General features: G+C 38.3%; 1 long non-coding RNA gene across 1 annotated transcript; it reads right to left on the bottom strand.

The window, feature by feature from the left end:
- Positions 1-1,513: 1,513 nt before the first annotated feature.
- LOC134549358 (uncharacterized) lies at positions 1,514-12,923 on the bottom strand. Its single transcript, XR_010080076.1, has 3 exons — positions 12,790-12,923; positions 9,471-9,597; positions 1,514-3,453 (listed from the first exon to the last, which is right to left on the bottom strand). It is a non-coding gene; the product is annotated as an uncharacterized LOC134549358 (long non-coding RNA).
- Between the last annotated feature and the right edge of the window lie 11,539 nt (positions 12,924-24,462).

The raw sequence follows: 24,462 nt of genomic DNA, 5'->3' as shown, positions 1-24,462 counted from the left end.
TTACAGTCTCCATTTCTCACTCATCAAAGTCTACTGCTATGAGTTGAATAAACTTAGAAACATACATTTTTATCTCTTGTGGAATGAATTCTAGTTGACAGGCAAAATTTAAATTTCAGGATTGCAATATTTGCCAATCAAGAAAAGAGATAATTTCTCCTATCAATTGTATCTGATTGTGTCTCTCAGCTGCAACGAGGAACGAAGTCATTCTGAACATTGTGATAATAAGTAATATCAATCAGGAAGGAATAATTACAAAGAAATAGAAGTAAATTAGTTTTGCCTCCTGACAGCACTGAAGTGAGAAATGAGTACACAGGAAAGGGTGCACAATAGGTATGAAAAGAGTATTTGAGTGGAACAGGAATGCACTTGGAATGTAAAAGAGAAACAAAAGTTCAGAGGCAAGTTTCGAGAGAAAAAATGGGGGGTTTTTTTCCAATTTAATTTTGTTTCACTGCTGGACAAACTGAGTGGTTACCCAGAAGAAAGAGGCTTCATATGAATTTAGATTCAATTACATTTACTTTGACTTTTTTTTCCAGTGGAGCTTTGTTGGCTTTAGAATTTGCCTTCTGTTTCTCAGTAAAGTTAGTGTGAAATTTAAAAATCTGTGTCCTAGTTCAAAGATTTCTGAGCAACTTAAGGATTTTAAAGTCAGATGAAATGTTACTGTACTCCTAGTCAATAATAAATAACTTCCACAGCTCTAGCTATGACATGACTGCCTATTCAAATCATCTATCTAATCTTAGCAGGTCATTGATGTGTAGATAGTAAGGACAAGAGAAGAATAATCCAGGCCCCCCTGAAGTCAAAACATATTTTAACATTGACATCAATGGAATAATTTCTTCAGTCTAAGACAAGATTGTGGAGACTGTCTGACTTCCTAAAACCATAGCTAGCACTAGCACCCTAGAGCTGCTTCACCAAAAATATCTCAGGCTATCCTGAAAAGTACTATTTTTTATGAATTTCAGGAGTAATTGCAAATACATTTTGTTCACCATAAAGCTTCATTACACTAAGAAAGCAAACACTCCCCTCATATAAGATGCACGTCATACATTCCATAACAAATTGTTTATATTGATTTTTCTATAGAGACTGGGAAAGGTAGGACTTGAAATCCCCAGACAGATGGAAATGGAAAGGAAGCAGGTCTCTTAGGAAATCTGTTAACAGAAAATCTGCATGAAGAGATGAAATTAATTAGGAACAAGAGCTTTACTTCAAGCAAGTAACTGCTTTGATTTACACCATCTAAAGCATATAATTTCAAAATTCAGGCAGTAGTGTTTGAGTTGATGACTTCTCATGGAAAATGTTATGTGCCTCCTTGAATATTTGTACATCCATTTTAAAAGTACCATGCCACAGAAAAACAATATAAACAATAGATAAATTATACAATAATTTAAAAAAAGAAATTCAGAAAAGTACAAAAGGTAAAAGCTATATTCCAAGGATCAGATCAATTTTCTGCATACCAAAAGTCATTCTCAAAAAGAGGCTCCACCTTTACTGAAACACATAGTTACTAAGTTTTTTTGAAAACTACTCTTGTTAAATATGTCAAAACAATAACTCTGTTTCAATCATTTTAGAGAATTTTAATTATAATTACTAATGAAACTTGTCCTATGGAGTTAAGGAAGGGAATATTCTTGGGTTAATGCATTCTGAAGTTTGTGGCTTCAGAACTTCACAGATTAATTTACAAAGAATTTAAAAATAGGGCTTATAAAATGTTGAATAGATCAGACAATCACATTTCCATCAATGTTCCCTGAAATAAAGTTCCATTAACTTCAGAAAAACTGCTCCTACATCAATTAGGTGTTTTTTGAAAATAGTATATTCTGTCCCATCAGCAGTTCCAAGACTGATAGAACAAAATATTGGCATGTGTCTCTTTCCTTATCTTTTAAGAAACTACTTCCAGAAACTATGACCTTCAATCCCATAATGGCATCTATTCTCTTTGCCCCAAGCCACATTTACAGCCTAAACTGAAAGCTGTAGGCCTAGGATAATAATATTTCTTCTTCCCTACTGTTTTCTTTTCTTTCAAAAAAGGGGGAAAAGATCTTAAGTCTAATAATAGCTTAACACAGATGAAAGTTACTGATAAATTTGAAATTTATTAGTAGTCAGTCAAGGATTGTCTTAATAAAAATATTATTTACAAAGATTTTATGTTAGAAACTGTGTAGGTTTTTCAGTGTACTCTTCAGAGACAAAATCTGCTGAACTATTTTCCTTCTTTTAGTTAGAAAAAGATTAAAGAAATAAGTGAAGCAATATCACTAGCAAACAAGTTTGGCACAACCAGTGAGTGAGATATGTATCGAAGTATAACTAAAAGATGTGAGACACATTAGACAAGCAAAAAACAACAATCAGACTACTTGGAGTGTGGTAATTATTCTAATTTCCCAGATACCTGTAATTTGTTGCAGACTTTTTTAACCGTGAAATTTTTTTTGTCTTAAAAATATGGACCCAGCATCCTACTCTTTTAAACATTCAGAAAATGGTCAAATGAGTATAAAAATACATTCATACAAGATACAGAATTAAATATTAAAGCTCCCACCCATTACTCTCGATATCCATCCTGTCACCATAGCCCATCTGCTCTTCACTTTGCCTAGCTCATTTCACCTTGGCAACTCCATTTCTTTCCTATGTGGGTAATAGAATTTTAACTTGAGATAATTGAGTTCTGTAATTAACATTCCAGACCTCTGTGATAACAAGAACTTGAAATACAGAAGAAAAGTGGGGTTTTTTCCTTTGCTTCTTCTGGCAAATGATGGTGCCAAAGTGGAACAGGAGGGCAAAAAAGAAAAAAGAAGTGAGAGAAAGGGTAGAGGTATTGGACATTTTACCTCTTACTCTGCATAAACTTATTTTGTCCTTATTAAAAGTTCTGATATTTTTTCAGATTAGTCCTACTTATTTTGTTTTATCTTTAAATCTCGCTAAGTTCATGTAGATTTCACAATTAGAAAGTTTTCCTAACTCTAGAAATGCATATTACTGATTTCGTATTGTATTTTTTATAGAAGTAGGAAAGCATTTTAAACAGACAAGATAAATCAGCAGAAATTCTCACTTTTGCATTAACTGCAAAAATATTTAGGCAGAGATATTTACAATAACATTAGTTTTAAAAAGGAATCTTTAAAGACCCAAGGCTTGAAGTTGTGTCAGGAGAGGTTTAGGTTACATATTAGAGAAGGATTCTTCCCCCAGAGGGTGGTTGGGCACTGGAACAGGCTCCCCAGGGAGGTGGTCACAGCACCAAGCCTGACAGAGTTCAAGAAGTCTTTGGACAATGCTCTCAGGCACGTGGAATAATACTTGGGGATGGTCCTGTGCTCCTGGAGGAGTTGGACACGATCCTTGAGGGTCCCTCCCCACTCAGCCAATTCGGTGATTCTGTAAATAGAAAGAGTACATTTTAAAATTTTATTATAGAGGGAAAAGCACTAGATATTTTGGTAAACCATGTTTTCTGTCAATTTAAAATGAATCCCCACAAAATTCATCATTTTTACTAGCCACAGTACCAAACGGGTGCAATAATGTACTAGTGCCATACAAATATGTATGCAAACACTTGAATTTCCTCATTGTTTTCTTGGGCTTAGATCTCATTTAGCCCACAGAATGGCAATATGCAACTCCTCCACGCTGGGTACAAGAGTCAGATGCAATCATGTATTCGTCTGTGCAGACACTCTCTGATTTTGCAGCTCAGTGGCTCATGCAAGAAGGGCTGCCTGTAGCTCAGTTATTCAACCATGAGCATCTCAGCAGAGATGAGAGGTCCCTCTCACACCGGCACTGAGGGCTTGCTGCTCTAGTACACAAGTACTTGCTGACTTTAAGCCACAAAAGAAAATGGAAGCAAATCCTCAGCCTGCAGAGATTGTGACTCTCATCCCATTCTTGAATTAGACATCAGCTCCTCCAGTTCTTGATAATATATGGTTTCATGACCACTTAGTTAGATTACTCATTTAAATAGAGTTGGTTCAGACTTTCAGATGCCATAAGAGCATTGCTGCTCTTGGAGGAAGATTGAGCTCTGCCTGGGGAGCTCCTGCACCACAGTCTCTGGATCCTACATCTTGGAAATATGGGTTATTCAGCAGCCAAGCAGTATCTCCTGGTCTCACTACCTCTTCCTTATGATCCTTTGTACGATGATATAAACAATAAAACAAACCATCTCAGAAAATCCCTGCAAGGCTTCCAAATCACTGAAAGAAAGTAAAAGGTAATGATTAGCAAAAATTTTGTCACCAGGATCATAATTAGCCAGAGGTTAATTTTGTGTATAGGACTGAAGAAGCAAGTCCCTAAGTTAGCTACTGCCCCATGTTACCAGGCATGACACTTCTGTACAGATGGCAGAGCGACCCTCCAAGCACTTCAGCACTGCCCACTGCAAATGGAAGTTGCACTCAGTTCTCTAAACAGGGAGTGCAAATGAATCACAAATCTTACCATTTCCTTCAAGATTAAAGAGGTTTTGCTGCCTTCCTTATCTGCAAGTACTGACTGATATGACCCAACACAGAAAGCAAGTCTCCTACCCCTCCAAAACTTTTAAACAAGGGCCTCCTATAATGTGTCTCCCTGGCTTGTAATTATTGGAAATGTTCCTCTCAATAAACACCAGCATGTTTGACAAAGGAAAAAGTTTTCTTTCTTCTCTCTTTGCTGCTAACATTCCTTTCCAAACACAAATACACACCTGTGTCTCAGTCATTAAAAAACAGATGTGCCGAACAAAGAAATACCATTCCGTCTCCTTTACAAAAATCCCTTTTGCCCATGTGTTATTTTAGCTCTTTGGATAGCTTTCTCAGTTTGGGAGTGAAAGACTGTGAGTTCAGTCCCAGAGCACTGTGTGATTACAATGCAGAGCACTGGCCAATATTTATACCCCTAAATGAACACACATCACAGACTAACCAGCAGTAATACAAATCCAAACACCTATGGAAGATATCATTGAGGAGATAACAACCAGGACACTACCTTGAACAAAATTCCTACTGCACAAATGAGCAATTCACTGTTGTATAAACAAAACACCTCTGAGATTCAGAGAAAGGAAATTACTGGTTCACAAATTACCATGAGTCTTTTTAAGCTAGAGAGCTAATATTGTTCTCTTCCACATCAGTTACGAGTAAAGTTAACAATGTGGTTCATTAAACAATACCAACAACAAAAATAGAGTCAACAAAATTTTGGCCAGTAACTTCTGCTTTTTTCCCCAAGAAATTCTGATTGGTGGTACTTCAGGCTGATTAACCAGACATGTTACATGTGGGGCAAATACTTAAAATTTGTGGGAACAGCAAAAATGACATCTCCCTTCATGGTGTTAGCAGGAGGCTGGAAGGAAGGTTATGGTGAATAAAAGAAGAAAAGGAAGATGCAGCATGACAAAGGGTGTTGAGAGGCAAAGGGAGGAGCAGCCAGGGGTTACTGGGCTGGCTGGAAGGGCTACCCACTCTCCTTTGTTTGTGAAAAAGAGTTCATACCCCCGGAGAAGGGAAATATTACCCACCAACACCTTCTTCAACAGGTCATGTTATAATTACACATCAGAGCAAGGGGACATCATCAGCCAGCCAATGCCAGCTGCTAATGATGGTGTCACTGGAGCTCTGCTGCAGGAATTTACAGCCTGCTCCTCCATGGGCACTGCACTATGAATTATTCATGAAACAGCCCCCTCTGTTTGATTAGTCAAACAGCTCTCACAATATACAAACCCAAGCTTAAAAGTGGATTGTGCCAGACCTCATTTAAGCTGTCAGATAAATATACCTTTTCAATTTATGAATAAGCAGCCCATCAGTTTATCTTTTCTTTTCATGGTGTACAAACCAAAGAAATTGCCATAGGAAAGATTTTCTTTCCTGATACTTCTCTGCTTTTGCAAGCTAGTCTCTGAAAAAAGTAAAAATCCTCGAATGAATGCATCTTTTGCACTTCTCAAATACTATCTGCCTGCTGAATAAAGATTTTCTGATTTATTACAGAAATGTATTGACACAAGGTGAGAGAAAAGAAAATAATGGGAAACATTTGTATGCTTTGGTACAGTCCATTTAATTAGCATGTGAACCACACAGATAAGTATCATCACTTCCTAATGTACTCAGTCTGGACACCAATCACACCAAACAAGGCAAGCTATTCAAGCTAAGCCGTTTGTCACAAAGTGAATTAAAAAAAAAAAAAGCCTACAAAAAACCATCCAATGCCAAATACAGCAAACTCAGCCTACTCCATTATTGTTGATTACAGCCACTGCTGAGGGCAAATGAAACTATTCATTTAAATGGCCTTTTACAAAAAATGTACTGATTCTTATAACCACATGAAAAAATCATGTAATTGGCATTACTGTCCTGAATACAAAACTAGTTAAAACTTTACAAATTTTAAGCCATAAATCCATTTGCTTCTTTTTACTCATTCTATTCATGTATATAAAGGAGAGGTAAAATTTACATTAGCATAGAGACTCGCCTCATAATTATTTTTTATCAGGCTGCTTTCCACGAACCTGTCTACTTTTAGTCAAGAAAGAGACAATCCTTTGTTACACATTCTGACCCAGAATTTTATTGAAAGTGAAAAATTCTCCCACAAGAGAAGGTTTCACATCAAGACTTTTTTTTTTTGGCAGAAAAAATGCAAAAAGTAAAAAGCTATTATTTAAAAATATGCTATAATTTACTGAGTTGCACCTAAGCATTTAATTGTGATGTTCAAAAAGAAAAGTTTTAATTACCAACACTTTGGTCACCATATTTGGGCAGGTTAAAATCTCCTTCCAAATCCAAGCTACCAGTGTGTCACATAGAGAGTGGTGCTTTAGCTAGCCAAAGCTCCCAGTCCATCAGCCAAGTAATTAAATTCTCCTACAGTGCATTCTGCTCACTTCCTACAGTATCATGATGTTCGCTGAAGAAGATGTAAGTATTTATATTGATCTAAAACCTGGTATTAATCTCAGACCAGGAAATATGAAAGATTTGTTTGACTTCTATGTTACTCCAGTACAAGTATTATTCCAAGACTGATTGTCTCAAACCAAGTGGAAAAAAAAAATCAAGCTAAGTGTTTTTTGGGGAAAATGTTTCATAAGTAATTTTTAATCACCCCTCAATAACAGTAACAATGGCGAGAAAAAGAATAAATAACTAAATCTTAAATAGTGCCATAAAATTATGACAAAACTTTTCTTTCATATAAATAAGCAATACTAAATGGGGGGGGGGGGCAGGGGGTGGGGGGAACTTTAGTATTCTGAAGTTTGGAAAGCATACTCAGAACTGGTCACAAAATAGTTCCAAAAGGAATAGTCAATGAACAAAACATTTGCAAGAGAATGAGTTAGAACCAAGTGAGGAGCCTCACAGGCCTCATCATGTTCCCTAAGACTCTGGATTGTTATTTTAGTAAGGGAAGTCCCGCAGATTTACAGGAATTGAAGGAAAGTTAGAGATCCATAAAATAGTTCAAAGATAAAGGATACTCCATGTTCTTAATCAAACACCTTGATTCTTCCTTCAAAATATACTTGAAATTTCTTCTCCAAAATCACCTAGCCCAAGTGTTCAGTTGTGTGGGAAAGTTTGGACACAGAAGGGTTAACTGACCTTTACACTTCATACCATCTCAACTTCCATCCTTGGGAATGCCCTTTACTCTTGATACTGACAATTTTTAAGGCCTTTTTGTGTCCTATCCCTACATGAATGAATGAAAGCCCTTGTGAAACGAAGCAATGTGCTAGTAAATCAGGTTTGATCTTTTAATCCTTTAGAAAATGTTAAAAGCTGGCTACATTTCTAAATTTTTGGCAGTTGTTCAATAATAAATTTCTCTTTCAGGTTTTTGTTGTTGTTGTTTGAGGTTTTTTGGTTGGGGTTTGTTGGTTTGTTGGGTTTTTTGTGCTTTCCTAGGAAATTGTCTGCTGTAATTATTAATTTACTGGGACAAAGAGATGACCTAGTGTAAGATGAGATATTTTAATTGCCTCAGAGAAAAATGAGTGTTACTGTTCAAATGCCATTGTAAATATTCATTCACTTGTAAACACATTTTTGTACAATTATTGTTAGCTAAATGCAATAACTCTGTTTTCTGGGTGTTGAACAAAGGCATCTGCCTCAGTACAACGTCTAATCGAAGTCCTAGGTCAAAGGCTTCTCTTTAAAATACCCTCCAGCATCATCCTTTCTCTACCTCAGAACCTCTCATTAGGAACAATCCAAAAATTGCCTAAGAGAATTTCATTAGGTACACTGATTACTGAAGAGATCTCACATCTAAAGTTTATAAATGCATTAGTGATGCTTCTTTATAAAAAGAAAAAAGGCTAAAAATAAACAAATAAGAAGAAGCTGGTCAGAAAGAAGGAGCAGCTTAGGACTTCACATCAGGCTGTGAAATCTCTTGACCGTCAGTGTGAAGCCACAAAATATAAATCATTTATTAAAAGCTATCTCAGTTCTATGCTGTGTAAACCTACGGAATTTTTTTCTGGAGTCTTTGCCTTTCAAAACTATCCTTCTGGTGAGCTCTGGCTATTCTCTGGGAGGAATTTCAGACAGTGTATCATCCCTGCTCCATGCCCTGCCAGTGGGACGTTTCCACGCTGCACAGCCCAATGCCACCACACAGGAGCTTGAGGCCAGCCAGCTCCCAAGCTGTCTCCAGATGTCATTGATTTGCAGGTCATTTTAGAGACCACCCAGTTCTTACACCTCACACTGGGGTACAGCTTTGCCTTTAAGACAGATGCAGTGCACAGGGCCATGTAGGTAACTACTGGATGACATGAACACAAAGCATGAGCATGGGAAGGAAGGAAAAGCACAGAAAAAACATGAATTTACTGCAGTCCATTTCCTATTCTCCTGTCCCACTTGGGAGTGAAGTTGAGCCTGGGAAGTAGGGAGGAATGTGGTGGTTTTTAGATTTTTTTTCTTGTTATCCTACTGTGACTAATTGTCAATACATGAAATTGACCTTCCCCAAATTGAGTTTGTTTTGCCCATGATACCTCTGATGAGCAATCTCCCTGTCCTTATCTTGACATATTGGCTTTTCATTTTATTTTTCTCCCCCAATCCTGTTGAGAAAACAGAGTGATAGAGCAGCTTGGTGTGCACCTGGCAGGCAGCATAGAGACATTGCATTCCTTGGGTTGCTTTATATAGGAGAAAACATCCTTTTATTCTTTTTTTCTGCTGTGATAGCTTGAGTGCTCTGTATGGGCAAAGCAGCTACAATGACTTGCTTACAATTGCTGTGGGGTTCTTTGCCATCTATCCCACCAATCCTGGTACATAAACTTCACTTTTCAAATAAAATACAAGAGAGGTTGGATAAAAATGTAACAGAAGTACCCTTACATTTGTTCTAATGGCATATTTTTCTCTTATATCTTCTTTCATTATTATTTTACCAGTGTTATTTTCAGATTCTCATATACTTCAGGTTGTTTTCTTCCTCTGTGTTGATTGCTTTGAAGAGCTGCACCTGAAATATTTAATGAAAACAGAGAGTACAAACACAGAGAAGAAGCTGTATGTTTCTCCAGTGCTACATGACCTCTAGAATTGCTTTTCTTCTTTTCATTAATGGCCAAGAGAATAATGAGGAGAGCAGAAGAGCATTTGCACCATTAATAGGACATTCCATTACTTTTAATCACAGGAGTAAACAGAAGATTGAACCAGGTTGGGGAAGACTCTACTGGAAATAGTTTTTACAAGAGCCAAGATAGCTCTCCTCAGAAGGAGATTACAATTTGCAGATAAGAACACACATAGAGAGGACAATGATCTGATACGTATCTGAGCTGGATAGGACTGCAAATATATTCCTCTACTATCTATAGTCTGTGCTGTATAAGACTTAATGAGCTTCATCTCAAAGCCCTTGAGAGAAAAAAAGTGCCTGTTCATGGCCCAAAACAATAGCTCTGCAGCTCTCATCAGAATTCAAACACCATCTTTCTTAATATGCCATGGCCCAAATATAGACCTGGTAAGTGAGAAGGACCTGAGGTTGATGAAAAAATGTTGAAGGGCAGGCCTTTTAATGTTTTGATTGAACTCTGCCTCTTTAGTCTTGGATTCTGTTTCACATTCCCTATAAGAAGAGCAACAACTCTAAGTGCAGTGGAAATAACGTGTAGCTCACTGAGTAGCCTAGGCCTGAATACGGAATAATGTTCTCCAGAAGAAGGGACACTGGAAACACAGAGGAAGAAATGTTTCTGAAAGGTTAACAAGCTGCTTTATTTTCCCATTTGTAATTTGCAGAATGATAGAAAATAAAACATTTTTTAAAAAAGAGAAAAATATAATGCAAGAAAAGGTAAATTATGGTTAAAATATGGTCTGTATTACAAAGATTTCTAGATGATTCTATCTTGTCCTTTGAACTGAGAAATAGCACAGTTTCTCAGCACTTTACCACAAAGAAGATAGTTTTATTATTTCTGAAGTTTTTGACTCATTTTTACTGGATTTGGAAATTTTTATATAAAACAATTATGGCAGATGACAGAAGTCACTCAAAAATCTGTTAATAACTGTATTCTCAAGAGTTTGCCCAGAAATATACACTTACTTCTACTCAGAGTCCCACCTTCCTAAATATTTCCAGCCATGCAGTCTTGAACAAACACACTTATTTTTGACATGGCAGCAATCATGGTCTGTTAAACATAACTACAAATCTTTACAGGACAAAACCTACTTCTAAGTCAATTTGGTTCGACTCCATTTATGATTAAGGGAGAAAAACAGGTATCTATAACATCCATACTGTTGGCCAATTTTATTTCTGCTCTAGGAAAAATCATGATTTAAAGATGTCAATTTTTCTCTATTCATTGCAAAAGGAGCAAAATATGTACATGTAACCTCTGCAGCACCCTAACCATTTTATTGTTATATGTTCATGATTTCTTTCTTGCACTTCTCTTTCAAAGGCTACAGAACACTTGTCTACTTTATTATTTATCACTCCTCCAAGAGTTTTGTCATTTACTGCAGAAACTAAGATTTTAAATTATTTTCTTTCAAGATACAGATGAAAGAAAAATATTAAACAGCACAAGACAAGAGCTGACTTGCACAGAGCTCCACTAGAAACCCACCAGTGTGATGATGAATCTCCATTGCCAATGGCATTTGGCATCTCTCGCCTAGACAATAATACAAGTAGGTCATGTTGATTGTATGATTTTTTTTTTTTTTGTGGAAATGTCAGGCAGCATAAAGTCAAAACCGATCAGGGATTATGTTACATTGACACTAACACTTTTATCAATAGGTATCAAATTGTTTTGACAAAATCTACTTTCACTAAAATGTTTTAATAGAATTGATCATGTTATGGTCCTATCATAGTTTCAGGATTTGAATCTTCTATCATTCATTTTATGGTTTTTTTTTTTCCCAGGGAAGTGATCATGGGAATAGACTTAAAACATCTTGTTTATTGACACAGGCAGGAGAGAATAAATGACAAGCCACAGTGGATCTAGATACTGGAGGGCAATTAAGAACCTCTGAGCTTAGAATCCTTGACCTACTTGATTATGCTACACTTACACTGCACTTGCTTGTTCCCACAGCATTTTCTTAGGTGTTGACTTCCTTTCCCATCAGGAAGATTGCTGCCAGTCCAACGTCAGGCAGGAAACCAAGCCAGTTCCCACAAAGCTCCTGCCCACAATTACCTCTACCAGGAATTATTGGCCAAGGCCTGGGTTTCCCTGAGCGTTTATCTCTGTGTAGGTGTCCAATCTTGGAATCTCTCCCTATTTCCAGGATCTTCACCACCTCCTTTCTGGGTTTCTTTCCCTCCAAGACCATTTTTCTTCTGGGAACCCTTCTTTTCAACACCACTTTGCCTTTGCAGAATTCTAAGCCCTTGATTTTCCTCCAATCTAAAGAGTGAATGTGCCTAGCAGTCTAGGCACAATGTGTGACCACACTCCTAGCTGGGTGGTTCTGTTTTGTGTCTTCTTACTAATTAAAGCATTTAGGACCTGCCACTTCGGTTTACTCCTGGTACCATAGAATTTCCCAACTAGCCTGAACAAGTTGCAGTGGGCAGGAACAAGCTTCTGTCTGAGAGTTGAAACTTTCAGTTATGAACACAGACATACATATTTGTTTATCTGCTACACATTACTGTTCCCAGTGCAAGCTAGTTTTTCATTTATGACGTTCTTCTTTTTTTCAATAGATAGTAGTCATAACTTCTTTCAGGCCTCTAAAACTTGTCAACTGTTTCCCTGTATTAATTAATACATATTAATGGCCTAGAGAGATCCTCAGTCGCCAATTAAAGAATACTAGAAAAATAATCCCCAAATAATCCAAATATAGTAACCTCTGTTCAGCACTATTTTTAGTCAATACTGGAGTAGAAAATAGTGCATCACTGTGAAGTAATATTTAATTTTTTTCCTTCTCCTCCTCCACACCTTAAAAATAGAGCAGAACATTTTGATGAGTATTTCTCCTAACTGTTCAAAGCTACAATCCACTTCATCATAACCTTGCTGGAGAGCAAATAAACAGCCTCAGAACAGAAGTCCCCAAAGCCTACTACTGCCAAAACCAGAACCTACAACTGCACATTAGCAAAAACTCTCCTGCTGCTACTTCTTATTTATATCATAGCTTTAATTGTGAGTCACAGTCTCACCTGTATAATTTTAGCAGTAACTGAAAGGTATTCACATCATCAGTAGATCCTCTAGACTGCCTCTTTATTTTATTTTCAAATAAAAATGTTACAAGGTAGCAGCTGGGTAATTGCCAGAGCTGTCACCCTCCAAAGGGCACTGCCATGGTGATACCACAACACTCCATCTGCATGTCCTGGTTTTTCCAGTTACCCAGGGAATGTTCCCTACTCCCCCATGCTCTCCATGGTATTGGAAGTAGGTTTCACTTATATCACATAGTCTGAGCTTGATTTATAGTCCTTGTGCAGCTGCAGTGATCATACCCTAGACAGCTGCAGGTGCACTTTTTATATCTAACTTACTACATTTTCCTCATTTCTTGACCCTTAATTTTCTTTTTTTATCTTCTTTTGTCAGCCCTGACCTTTTACCAAATAAACAACCTGCCCAAATTATGTTTTCCCTACTGTCCTCAGTTTTGCTGCCTCCACACCCGCATCAAGTACTTCTGATATTACAATTACCTGGATAATCTTGGCTATGCAATGTATTGCTGTGCCAGTTTTCAGGTGTCGCTCAGCCTTTGAAGGTTCTGCTCCCCTTCAGTTATTTGTCAAGTCTGGCTGTCTCATATACATTCTCTTTAGCAACCTGTGAAGTCCAGCCAGTGCTCATGGGATTATCTTCTGTCAGCTTCTCACAGATACCCAGCACATCCAGCAATTTCTCATGTCTGGAAGTTTTCCTCTGAGCATCTTGTTCAGGTAGCTGAACCTCAGATCACCACCCACTCATTGCCGTAGACATTGAATTGTAACCCTAAAGAAAGACAAAGGAGATTTTAAAATCTCAGTTTCAGAATCTAAACAATAAACAGCTATGCCAATGGACATTTCCCTGTTGCTAAACAAGCTTAGAGTGAAGATGCTGTCACAGGACACTGTTGACCTAGAGAGGTAAATCTCAGCTACCTTTGTGGAATCATGGGGCACACTACCCTTTAGAAGTACCTTGGTTGATAGCAAAATAAAGCTGAAGTTAAAGGAAACTCCAAAATATCTTTTTGTGACTGATTTTGCATTTCAGTAGCAACTGGGCAAACAGAACAGACAGACTGGATTGGAAAGAAGTTATGAAAACCACAGTGACATTAAAGGAAGGGATTCAGTAGTAAGGTGCAATACAAAACAAGTTTCCATATGGATTGATTATGTAAAGATCCACAAAATATTTTTCTAACCGAAACCTTAGAAAAAATTGCATGGGAGATGCATGTTTTAAACTAAATTACACGATTTTTCTACCTGATCATTATGGGATTGGAAATCTCAGAGGATTTTCAGATTAGACATCATGGATAATTTACTTTAAAATAGACAAACTAGGTATTAAATACTTACAAAAAAAGTGTTACAATGTCCCTAGAGTCTTTGCTGTGAACCAGCTGAAAACTTACTCTTATAAAATAAAAATTTGGTTTGCAAAACAAGCAAGAGATCGTTATTCTTTTTTTTCTAAGTGGAAAAACACTCTATAATTAAAGTGATTTAATCCTTGAAAGGGTGTTTGCTTTATGTATGACCATTAGCACTACAGAAATCAGTCTCAGACAAGTTAAGCAGAGCAGTTAAAGCCAGGCACGTAGACAGCCAGAGAAGGAAGCTGAGTGAAAGACAAAAGGCTGGAAAAATATTTCCGCCTATTTCCAGCGGTTAAGTGATGTGTTGCTAAGTGAGGTTGTTAATCTCACGTGATTTTAGAGAATTCCTTTACATAACACAGACCTACTTTATCAGATCATCCTAAAGCAGACCCCCAGCAGCCAGTCAGCTCCTGAGGCTGGCTCAGGTGTACAGACTGGGATGGCAGCTTGCTCATGCATAGGCACCCAGGCATAGTTACCCATGCTTGGGGTGTTAGGGAGGGCTGCCTGTTGCATCAAATTGCAGGAATTTAAATGGGATACTGCAGAGAGTCAGATTCATGGAGGACCTTTGTGAGACATTCACAATAGAAATATCCCCCCTGCAGCCCCCCAAAGTTCCTATGCTAGCTCAGATCCTAGAAGGTTTTGGAGGAATATTTTAGGGACAAGGTAAAGGATTCCAAAAGAGGCTCTAACCCCCAGATGTAGTCCAAGACGTTTATTCCAGATGGCTTCCAGGGGGGAAAGAGAAAGAATGAGGAAGAACAGAGCCTTATCTACTCTCTTGCTAAGGAGAGATAGTTGGAACTCAGCCAATAGGGTCAGAAAGGGGAGGAAGGCTTAAACTACATGGTTACAAGCTCCAGAGGTCTCTGGGGTGGGTCAAACCATTCCTCAGAGAAATACAACACACAGCCCTGCTCTGGCAGCTGAAAACCACGAGGACGTCAGCAAAAGATACCTTATGCTAGGACAACTGAATCCTGCATCTGCTGTTCCAAACCAGCCAGGTACCACTCTGTTACAAACAAGATAATGTTGCCTCATCTAGAAGTCATCTCTAAGTTACCTTTGGTCTTAACTGCCTAATGAATGTAGGGTTACCATTTCTGATCTTTTCACCCTTAAAATTAAATTTTAAGTGAAGCACTGTCACTTTTTCATATGGAAATGAAAGAAATGATGAGGAAATGAGTCCTGTAAGTCAAGCAATATGAAAAGTTCATGTATGTACACAATAAACACATAACAGAGTGGTCTGTTGAGCAGTTTGATAAAGCGTGAGTTCATTAACATCAATAATCTATTTATTAGAGAAACAGACAGGAAAATCATGGAAGTCCTATCAGAGATATTATTCTCCTCTGCAGAATCCTGAATGTGCTTTTCACCAGCAGAAGGGCACAGATAATTGTGGTTAACTTGTAGTATGAGTAGGGACAGATGTTTCCTAAAATGAAAATAAAATGTATCTGAGAAGCTATCATCAACAGGAATTTGTCTCTCCTGAATTAAGTGCATTACTGATTTTGCTCTCTGTAATTGTGCTTTTCACCATTATCTGTCCCAGCATTAAGGCAGAATTCATTGTATTCATATCATAAAAGACTTTAGGAAAAAAAATAATTTGGTGGTTTAGTGATAAATTATAGAGTTAAATATTGTTGACTTTGAATTTTAGTTCTTTGGGTTCCCTCTTCACTCTACTTGGCATTAACTCTTTGATATCCAGTAAAAAAAGTTATTTTTAATAACTTTCTCCAGAAGAGAATTTGTATTTATTTTGTCATTTGTAGAAAATTTATTTACCTTTTTCCACAAAGGCATTATCCTATGAGTTGATTTCACTTCTTTTAATTTACTTTTTTTTCTTCATTTGGCCCCCAAAGTGCTTTTTTTTGACCTTTTTTGTTGGGAAACACTCCACAGCTGTCACTCTAATTAGGTAAAATAGAATTAGAATTTTTTATTAATGTATTAATGCAATTCTTGTTTATTCTTTTGCTTTAATAACAACACAAAGATCTTTTAATGGAAGAAATAACTTGAAATCTCTGATTAGTCTCAGGAAAAAGAATCTAAGTGATATTGCACAAGGATGAGAAATCATCATAATCTGTTAACTTCTCTACCCCAAAGCAAGTCTTCCTTCATTTTATGACCATTTAGAGCTAGTTGTCCAGATAACACCTGAGGAAACTGGAGTATAAACGTGTGGGCTGCAGCCTTTGATCCATATATCTTTTCATGTCCCTGCCAGTCATTTCCTCTCAATGTACTTCTCTTTCTCCTTGGCCTACAAGCATTCTCATGTTTTTCATAAGACTATGGTCCATCCTTTTTTTCACTTGTTGTTTATCCATTCAGCCTGAGGTGCCTTTCCCTGTAGAGAAACAATTATTTCAGGAGTGTTTAGTGGAATCCTGGTGGTAGTGTTAAACTCTGGTTTGCAGCTGCTGAGTATTTACATGTTTAAAAGATGTATGGTTTCAGCAAGTCTGCTGCCATCATACACAGGTTTAAATCCTCTGCAGGTGTCTGCAGGATCTACTGCCATTTTCATCATGCTCTGGCAAGAAAATAAATTATTGACTTCATCTTCCTGCTTCTGCTGCTGTCATTACAGCAAATAAAAATTAATAACTCCAAAATACGTGGGCCTGGTTTAGTCAAACATTAGCATTAAATTACTATGCTTTGTTGATAGCTTTCTAATTTTTACCTTGGGCAATTTTATGTTATTATGAAATTCATCCTGTTACCAAATATAAATAAATTGTCTGTGTCAGTCTTCTCAACACAGATGTCATATCCTGCGTGCCACTTTAACTGCAAGCCCCTAAGAGGAAAAGAAAAAAATAGTCACCTTTCTTACAACTGCCTGACTTGCTTCTTTTAGAGAAAAGGAACAAAATGTTAGAAAGAATTTAAACCGTCTGTCCTATGAACTCGTGGTGAATGCCTGAGGTAGAAGAGCGAACATGCTGTAACCTGTGTTGCTAATAGGTCAAAGGACTGCCTAGGAGAACGTGGATGGAGGAAGTCAGGAAGGACATTATTAGTGGGCTATTTCTCCATCTTCATCATTGGACGCGAGACTGCTCTGACCCTGGTCTTCTGCAGACCCCTCATACTGTGGATTATCCCAGGGAAGAGCCTGAGATATGCCTATCTGGGGACAGAAATAAGTCCCATCCTGGAAGAGGCCTAGCACAATGTGTCTGCTCATTGTATTTGTATCAAACTAAATCTCTTAAGCTGACAATGCTGAGATCATAAATAGCGCATGTAAGAACCCAAATTTGGATTACAATTATTTAGCACAGTATGATTATCACTTCACATGAATTGTCATCCTTTCTCTTGTATGAGGTAATTTCTATTCTACCAACAGCAGACTGGCATATTTTTCTACCAGAACTATTTTAAAATGTACAATTTATTTTTTTGCAAAATGGGGCACACTTAATTTGCCAAATTTTCATATTTTTATCTTAAAAGAATATTTTTTATTCACTTGGTGAGAGTATTTTTAACTTCACTGTATTGTGGCAGTGGATAAGACATACTGCTGGGGTATTTTTTTTTAGGTTAGGTAGCACTTTGCTTTATGAGCTGAATAGAAGTGTATTTGCCAAATTACTGGATAATAATATAGAGCTCAATCCACTTTTGCTGAAGCATTGGTACGTAGCAACCTGCTTCTACGTTAATAATGGATAATCACGACAAGCACATACCCAGCAGGGATCTTCCACAGCGTAGATAAGTCTACATCTCACATCAGAGCAGTTTCAGAAACATGGTGTGTTCTCAGTTTGCTTCCTTCCCATCCAAAGGATTTTCATGATGTTGCATAGAGTTCAATAATGACCCAGGAGTCCTTACTAGTGAATGACCTTACTAGTAAAACATTATCATGGCACCAAATCTGGAAACTGGTCTTGAGGTATGTGTTGAACTGAGCTTCCAATTCACTGTTTGCGTGGCAATTTTTTGATGATGTTTGAATTTGGGATAGCCTTGGAAGACAATTTGCATGTGCTCTGCTTCTGGTGGATACCTGCTAAACTGTAGTTTGACAGCTTGCCACTAAAACTGACACTGAAGTCAAATTATAAGCTTTCAGTGACAGCTGAACTCCAGACAAAGTATCTAAAAAAAAAAAAGAGATCTGGGAGAGCTATAAATGAAACAAAGTACTGCACAGAAAAGGGTAAAAAGGGTCATGCAGCCTATAGGATAGCTTCCATCTGAGAGTAGCTCCATTGTGTTGATAATTTCGTTTTAAAAGGAGGGAATATGGATGAATAGAGAAAGATACATTAAAAGACTGTCAGATCAGTAAAGACAGAGATGGTGGACAGGGAACGTCAGCTTACTGTTTCTAACAACACTAGGGAATATCCAGTCAGATGAAGAAACTGCAAATTAATTTTCATGCAGATTTAATCATATGTTACTCTGGGTTAGAGTAGCCAATTCCACACCCACCATTATGGGTTTGAACTTTGCTAAGGGAAATGTTCTCACCATAATCTGAGGACCACTCAAGCAAGATGTTCCTTTGATGCTGTATAAACTGATTTCCGATGGACCACTAGATCCTTGATTCCCAGTAATCAGGCAGAACTGGTACCCACTCAAAGCTCATGACATCTCTTAACTAGATTATACTCATGATTTATTTATTGTATTCATAATTTATTCCTTATTTATCCCAAACAGGACATAAAAGTGATGCTAAACAGAAGGGGAACACAAGGACAATGGTAACTCCAATTCTCTTGCAAATGAATGCACTCAAGAAAATTGTGATTCCACATAAAGAGATTCCTTTCATCATGTATTTCTTGTGCATCTGGAGTACTACCTGCTCCATTTCCATAGAGTGAGTATATGAATGAAAGTGGTTTGGATACCCCCTAAGCCAAATGTATAAAATCCAAGTCCTCTCACTCTCCAGTACAATTAGTTATAAATTACAGTTGTCTGTGAATTTGGTGTGCAAGCTGCTTTCTGTGGCGTGAATGAGGTGGTTAGATATAACCTGTGTTGCAAATTACGTGATTACTGAAATTCTGTAATGAGCTAAATGAGTTGTCTGAGCTGCAAAGAATAGGTCAGTTTAGCCAGTCTGATGGATGGATGGACTCTAATGGAGGAAATATCCTTTTTGTGTCTGCAGTAGAGACTATGCATTAGCCAGAGCCAGACTGCTTGGCCATGAAAACAAACTTGACACTCTTTTCTATGTGTTGCTACTGGCACTTATAACCAAAGAATAACTTTTCTGATTGAGACAGGAGAAGAATGAAATAGCTTGATACTGGAATACTCTCAGCAGGTTAAATATCAGGAAAAGGGAGCACTGGGGTACTGGCAGCTACCCATTTGTACTGCTGGTTATGTATCGAGCAGTAGTATAAATAAGAATTTTAATGAAAAGAAACCATCAGTTCTCAGTTGTAACACTGTGACAAAGAAGTTCTTGCCAGAAGGTCTCTTCAACCAATTATCTGAGTGTTGGAAAAGGATTCTGAAGGGGAATGTGAGGAAGAGAGCTATCATCTCAGGTCAGAACTGACAGGCACTCCGTTTTATTTTTTCTTCCACTCTTTTTTCTTTTATTTATTATTTGTCTTTTTGCTATAGTTGAGTTTGGGGGTTTTTAGTGTATGGCTTTTGAGGAGGGTTGGGTTTTTTAAAATTTACCTTTTGATTGGAGGGGTTGCTTTGTTTTGGGGTTTTTTCGTTTGGTTTAGTTGTTTTGTTTTGGTGGGGTTTTTTTTCCCTTCTCTTCTGGTTTTCCTTTGTTTCCAATTTTACAATCAAGTATTTAGCCTGTGTTTTGCTGGGATGTCATATATCTTTCACCTTAAAATCTGTCCAGTGCTGGATCGGTCAGGGTAACACAAACAGGATGGATTTTTGTTTAGTTGCAGACTTAGGATTTATTATTTGTCTGTATCATACAAGCAATAAGCAAGAGACACAGGAAAACAACACAATAATTCATTATTTAAAATAGAAACTTTTTCTATCTTTGCAAAGCATATATCTAAGACCTTTTAGATCCTGAACCAGCAATCAGTCCTTTCTCTTGTTCCCTTATGATAGATATAAATGTATTCAGTTAGTTCCTAAGTTCTTTGTTTCCCATGGGAATGTATTGACATTCCCAGCCTTTCTTCAACTTTTTGACTATTTTTGCACCTTCTAAAGTCTTCTGCGTTTTAGATTCCCACAATCCAGTAATTAACCTGGACAAATGAACTGCCCAGTAAATAGCACTCTTATTTTGACAGAAATGGACAATCTGATCCTGGCACAGTCTGATGTATTTTCAAGCTATCTCTAGCTAAACAGTTCATAGCAGAAATGGCTTCAGTCCTTTCCATCTCCATATGTTTAATATTGTCTGAAACTTGGTTTGGTTACAGTCAAAACCCAGGACAGAAAAAGCACATGCCACTCCCTGCTCCACATGGTGCTACTCTTTCATGTGTTGCTACATGCAGGCATGGGGAGAAGCCACGGGGAGATTCCTGAGCCTCTTTGGACCAGCTGGGCAGCAGGAACCCACCAGCTGGTCATGGGCGACAGTGATGACATCCATCCACACTGGCTTTTTATTTTCTCAGGTGTATCATGAAGCTGCCAAACCAAAAAGTCATCCTGCACACAGGCATTCAAAGAGCCAGAGGAATGCTTATTAACTGTGAAAGATGTGTCTTGAAGGACAAGCATTTGAAAGAGACTACAAAGAGTCACAGCTGAAGCTATTCCTGACTTGTAACTCTGATTGGTTTTGTCTACAGCACTCTGAATCTGCAATAGTAGTAAATATTAAGAACATTATTATGTCTTGTCACATTGCATAGGGGTTGGCTGGCATACAGTTATTTTTCTTTGTACTGGGTTCTATCGTGCTGCTCTGGATATGTGACCAAAGCAGTGCTGATAACACAGGGATGTTTTAGCTGGGCAGTGCTTACACAGGGGGAAGGCCTTTCCTGCTTCTCCTGCTGCCTGCCAGCCAGAAGACTGGGATAGAAGTAGTTGGGAGAGGACAGCTGGGATGATTTACACCAACCAACCAACCAACCAACCAACCAACCAACCAACCAACAGGATATTCCACAACATATAATACTGTGCTTAGAATACAAAAATGTAAAAGTGAGAAAAAAAGGATGAGGAGGATATATTCAGAGTTATGATATCTGCGTTCCTCAGTAACTGAAGAACTGAGGTACAGTTGATAGAGCTCTGATTTTCTGGAGACAGCTGAATACCTGCCTGGCCATAAGAAGTGGAGAATGAATTAGTTCTTTTGCTTTGCTTGAGTATGCACCTTCTACTTTTTCATTAATTTCTCAGTTTTACTCTTGTGATTCTCCTCCTCATCCCACCAGAGGGAAGTGAGCAACAGGCTGTGTGGGGCTGAGCTGCTCACTGGTGCCACAACAAACATCTTCTTCTGGCCTTCCTTGATTTTTCACAGCACTGCATGGAGGCAGATCTGAGTCAGGCAGGAGTAATAAAACTTTGTGTGAAAGAACCCAATTAATATTAATATTTCCAGGGGGCAAGAAGCATTTTGAGATGCCTGGAAGTAGTATCTAAGAAATATTATTTTAAAATGCTACTAATAAAATATTTCATCATTATTAAAACTATACATTTGAGAACATTAGCACAGAAAATTGTATTTTGTTTCCTAGAACATACATAGATTGCAAACATCTTTCATTTATCCCTTAATTTATCTTCCATCCCAGTCTTAGTCTTATAAAAATTTATTAATGCCAGAAAAAAAAAAAGACCAGATATTCTAGGGTTAAGTCACATTTTCTTCCTTTCCTATCACATAATATATTCCCAAATGCCTGGTGACAATGCACATAATTACTTTTTAATTTTTTTCAAGCACCTCTCATCTGGGAGTACAGAATAGCCTAAACAACATCCTTTATAAATATTGCATGGAATAGCTTCTGACTATTAAGATAAAAAGCTTCTTATTACAGCACACCCAGCTGAAAGGAGAAGTTGTCATTTTTATAACAGAATCCAGATCCTGTTTATTTTTTTCAGATGATGTCTGCATGAAGCAAAGGTATCAGTGATAATCTGGGGTTCATGGGGTTGCACTAAAAGTCTTTTTCTCTTCTTCTTCTTCTTCTTCTTCTTCTTCTTCTTCTTCTTCTTCTTCTTCTTCTTCTTCTTCTTCTTCTTCTTCTTCTTCATTCTTCTTATGCTTATGCTTACACTTATTCGTGTTCTTCAAAATCTTATTCTGTATTATACAATCATGAAATGAAAGCATCTTCAGGACATACAAATTCTAATCTCTCTGCCTACAATTCAAGTCCAAAGGAAAATGCATTTACTTAAGACCTTGCAGTTTTGGGAACCCTCTTTGAAAATTTTCCAGTGCAGTTCCTTGGAGTATATTTGAACTTCCCCTCCTACTGATACCTCCTTCTCCCACCCTCATCTCCCTATCCATATTGCAGTGTAAACTTCAAAAAGAAGGAAAATTAAGCCATCTAACCTTTTATCTGTATAATTTTCATTCATTTTCTGAGCATGGCGTGTAAAAATACAGTGCAGTGTTGAACACCTTTTGAACAGCTTTTCTTCTGTTCAGGTTTATTTATCTTGGTTTGCTCTGCCACAGGCCATTCTGTCATCATTAATTTCAGAAAAAAAAAATCTTGTTCCTATAGATCAAAGAAGAAACCCTCCTTGGAAAAGCTGGTGCACTTGGAAAAGCTAGTCTTCCTGACCTATCCTTGTGACCTGCTCTATCCTTGATGGCAGCATCTGAAGCAATTGTGGCTCCAGCTTTCCTGCCTGTGAAGCTAACCTCATGCCAAGGGCTCCGATGCAGATCTCCACATCCTGCAGGAGGTCCAAAGGCTCTGTATCACTGACAGTCACAGCAGCTGCAGGTGAAGCAGCAGCGTGGGTCCCTGCAAAGGCAGTGGTGCAGCAGCAGCTGCAGGTGAAGCAGCGGTGTGGGTCCCTGCAAAGGCAGTGGTGCAGCAGCAGCAGCAGCCGCAGGTAAAGCAGCAGTGCGGGTCCCTGCAGAGGCAGTGGTGCAGCAGCAGCTGCAGGTGAAGCAGCAGTGCGGGTCCCTGCAGAGGCAGTGGTGCAGCAGCAGCTGCAGGTGAAGCAGTGGTGTGGGTCCCTGCAAAGGCAGTGGTGCGGGTCCCTGCAAAGGCAGTGGTGCAGCAGCAGCTGCAGGTGAAGCAGTGGTGCGGGTCCCTGCAAAGGCAGTGGTGCAGCAGCAGCTGCAGGTGAAGCAGTGGTGCGGGTCCCTGCAGAGGCAGTGGTGCAGCAGCAGCAGCGCTGTGGCGGGGCATACAAGTGGCTGACCCTCATTTGGTAGCCTTTCAGGCACATGCCAACAGGATCAGAAGAACAGCTCTTCAGAAGCACTAAAAGTTGCCTCCACTTCTCAGACCTGATCTAAATTCCATAAAAGGAGTACAGATCTCCATGCTGATGCCAGCACGATGGGGACTAGACCTCTCCTGTGTGTTAACATTCTTCTGGGAAATACAGTCCTCATAGCTCTCTGTAAATAATGAGTTTTTCCAAGGAAGGTAATTTCAAGATAAACTTTAGTACATGTAAGGAGTTTTTAAACTTTGAATAATTTATCTGACAGAGATAGAAATGTGGAACAACGTCTTGGTATGCTATGGTATCCTCAGAGGAAACACACCATTCTGTAATTGTGTGACACAGAAACATCTCTTTGGCAAAAACAGAAGTAATATTTAGCAAATGGCATAGCCTAGGTTCTGAAAATTATAACCAATGCATGAGAATCTGATGTTATGTTCCTTTGACGTGAAACTGGCAAGTACCTACTTGTGCATGCCACCAAGCACGTCTCTGGCTGGAGTGTGATTCTTTACCCAGCTCTGTCCTTACAGAGCAGCAGAGGGTAGCTACACTGAAGACTGAGATTTGGAAAAGTCAGGTCCCTCCTCACACTGCTCTTGGCTACTAGACCTTACTAGGCATTGAAAAAATGAAATGATGGATGAGTTGACACTTGTGCACTCAACAAAGAAGCTACAAGAGGAAATTCTGGCTGATCTCAGCAAAAAATTCTCTGCAGTGTGACCCTTGCCATGTCCTTCTGCTTGGTCAATCACTTATATCCAATAACATTTTAGGAGCTGATTCTTGTATGAAATGCATTGAATGAATCTCAGCTGCCTCTGCCAGAAGCAAGATTTGA

This window comes from Prinia subflava, chromosome 4 (assembly GCF_021018805.1).
Source record: "Prinia subflava isolate CZ2003 ecotype Zambia chromosome 4, Cam_Psub_1.2, whole genome shotgun sequence".
Lineage (NCBI taxonomy): Eukaryota > Metazoa > Chordata > Aves > Passeriformes > Cisticolidae > Prinia > Prinia subflava.
Note: the sequence above shows the minus strand (reverse complement) of the source record. Positions and strands in the feature narration are given on the sequence as shown.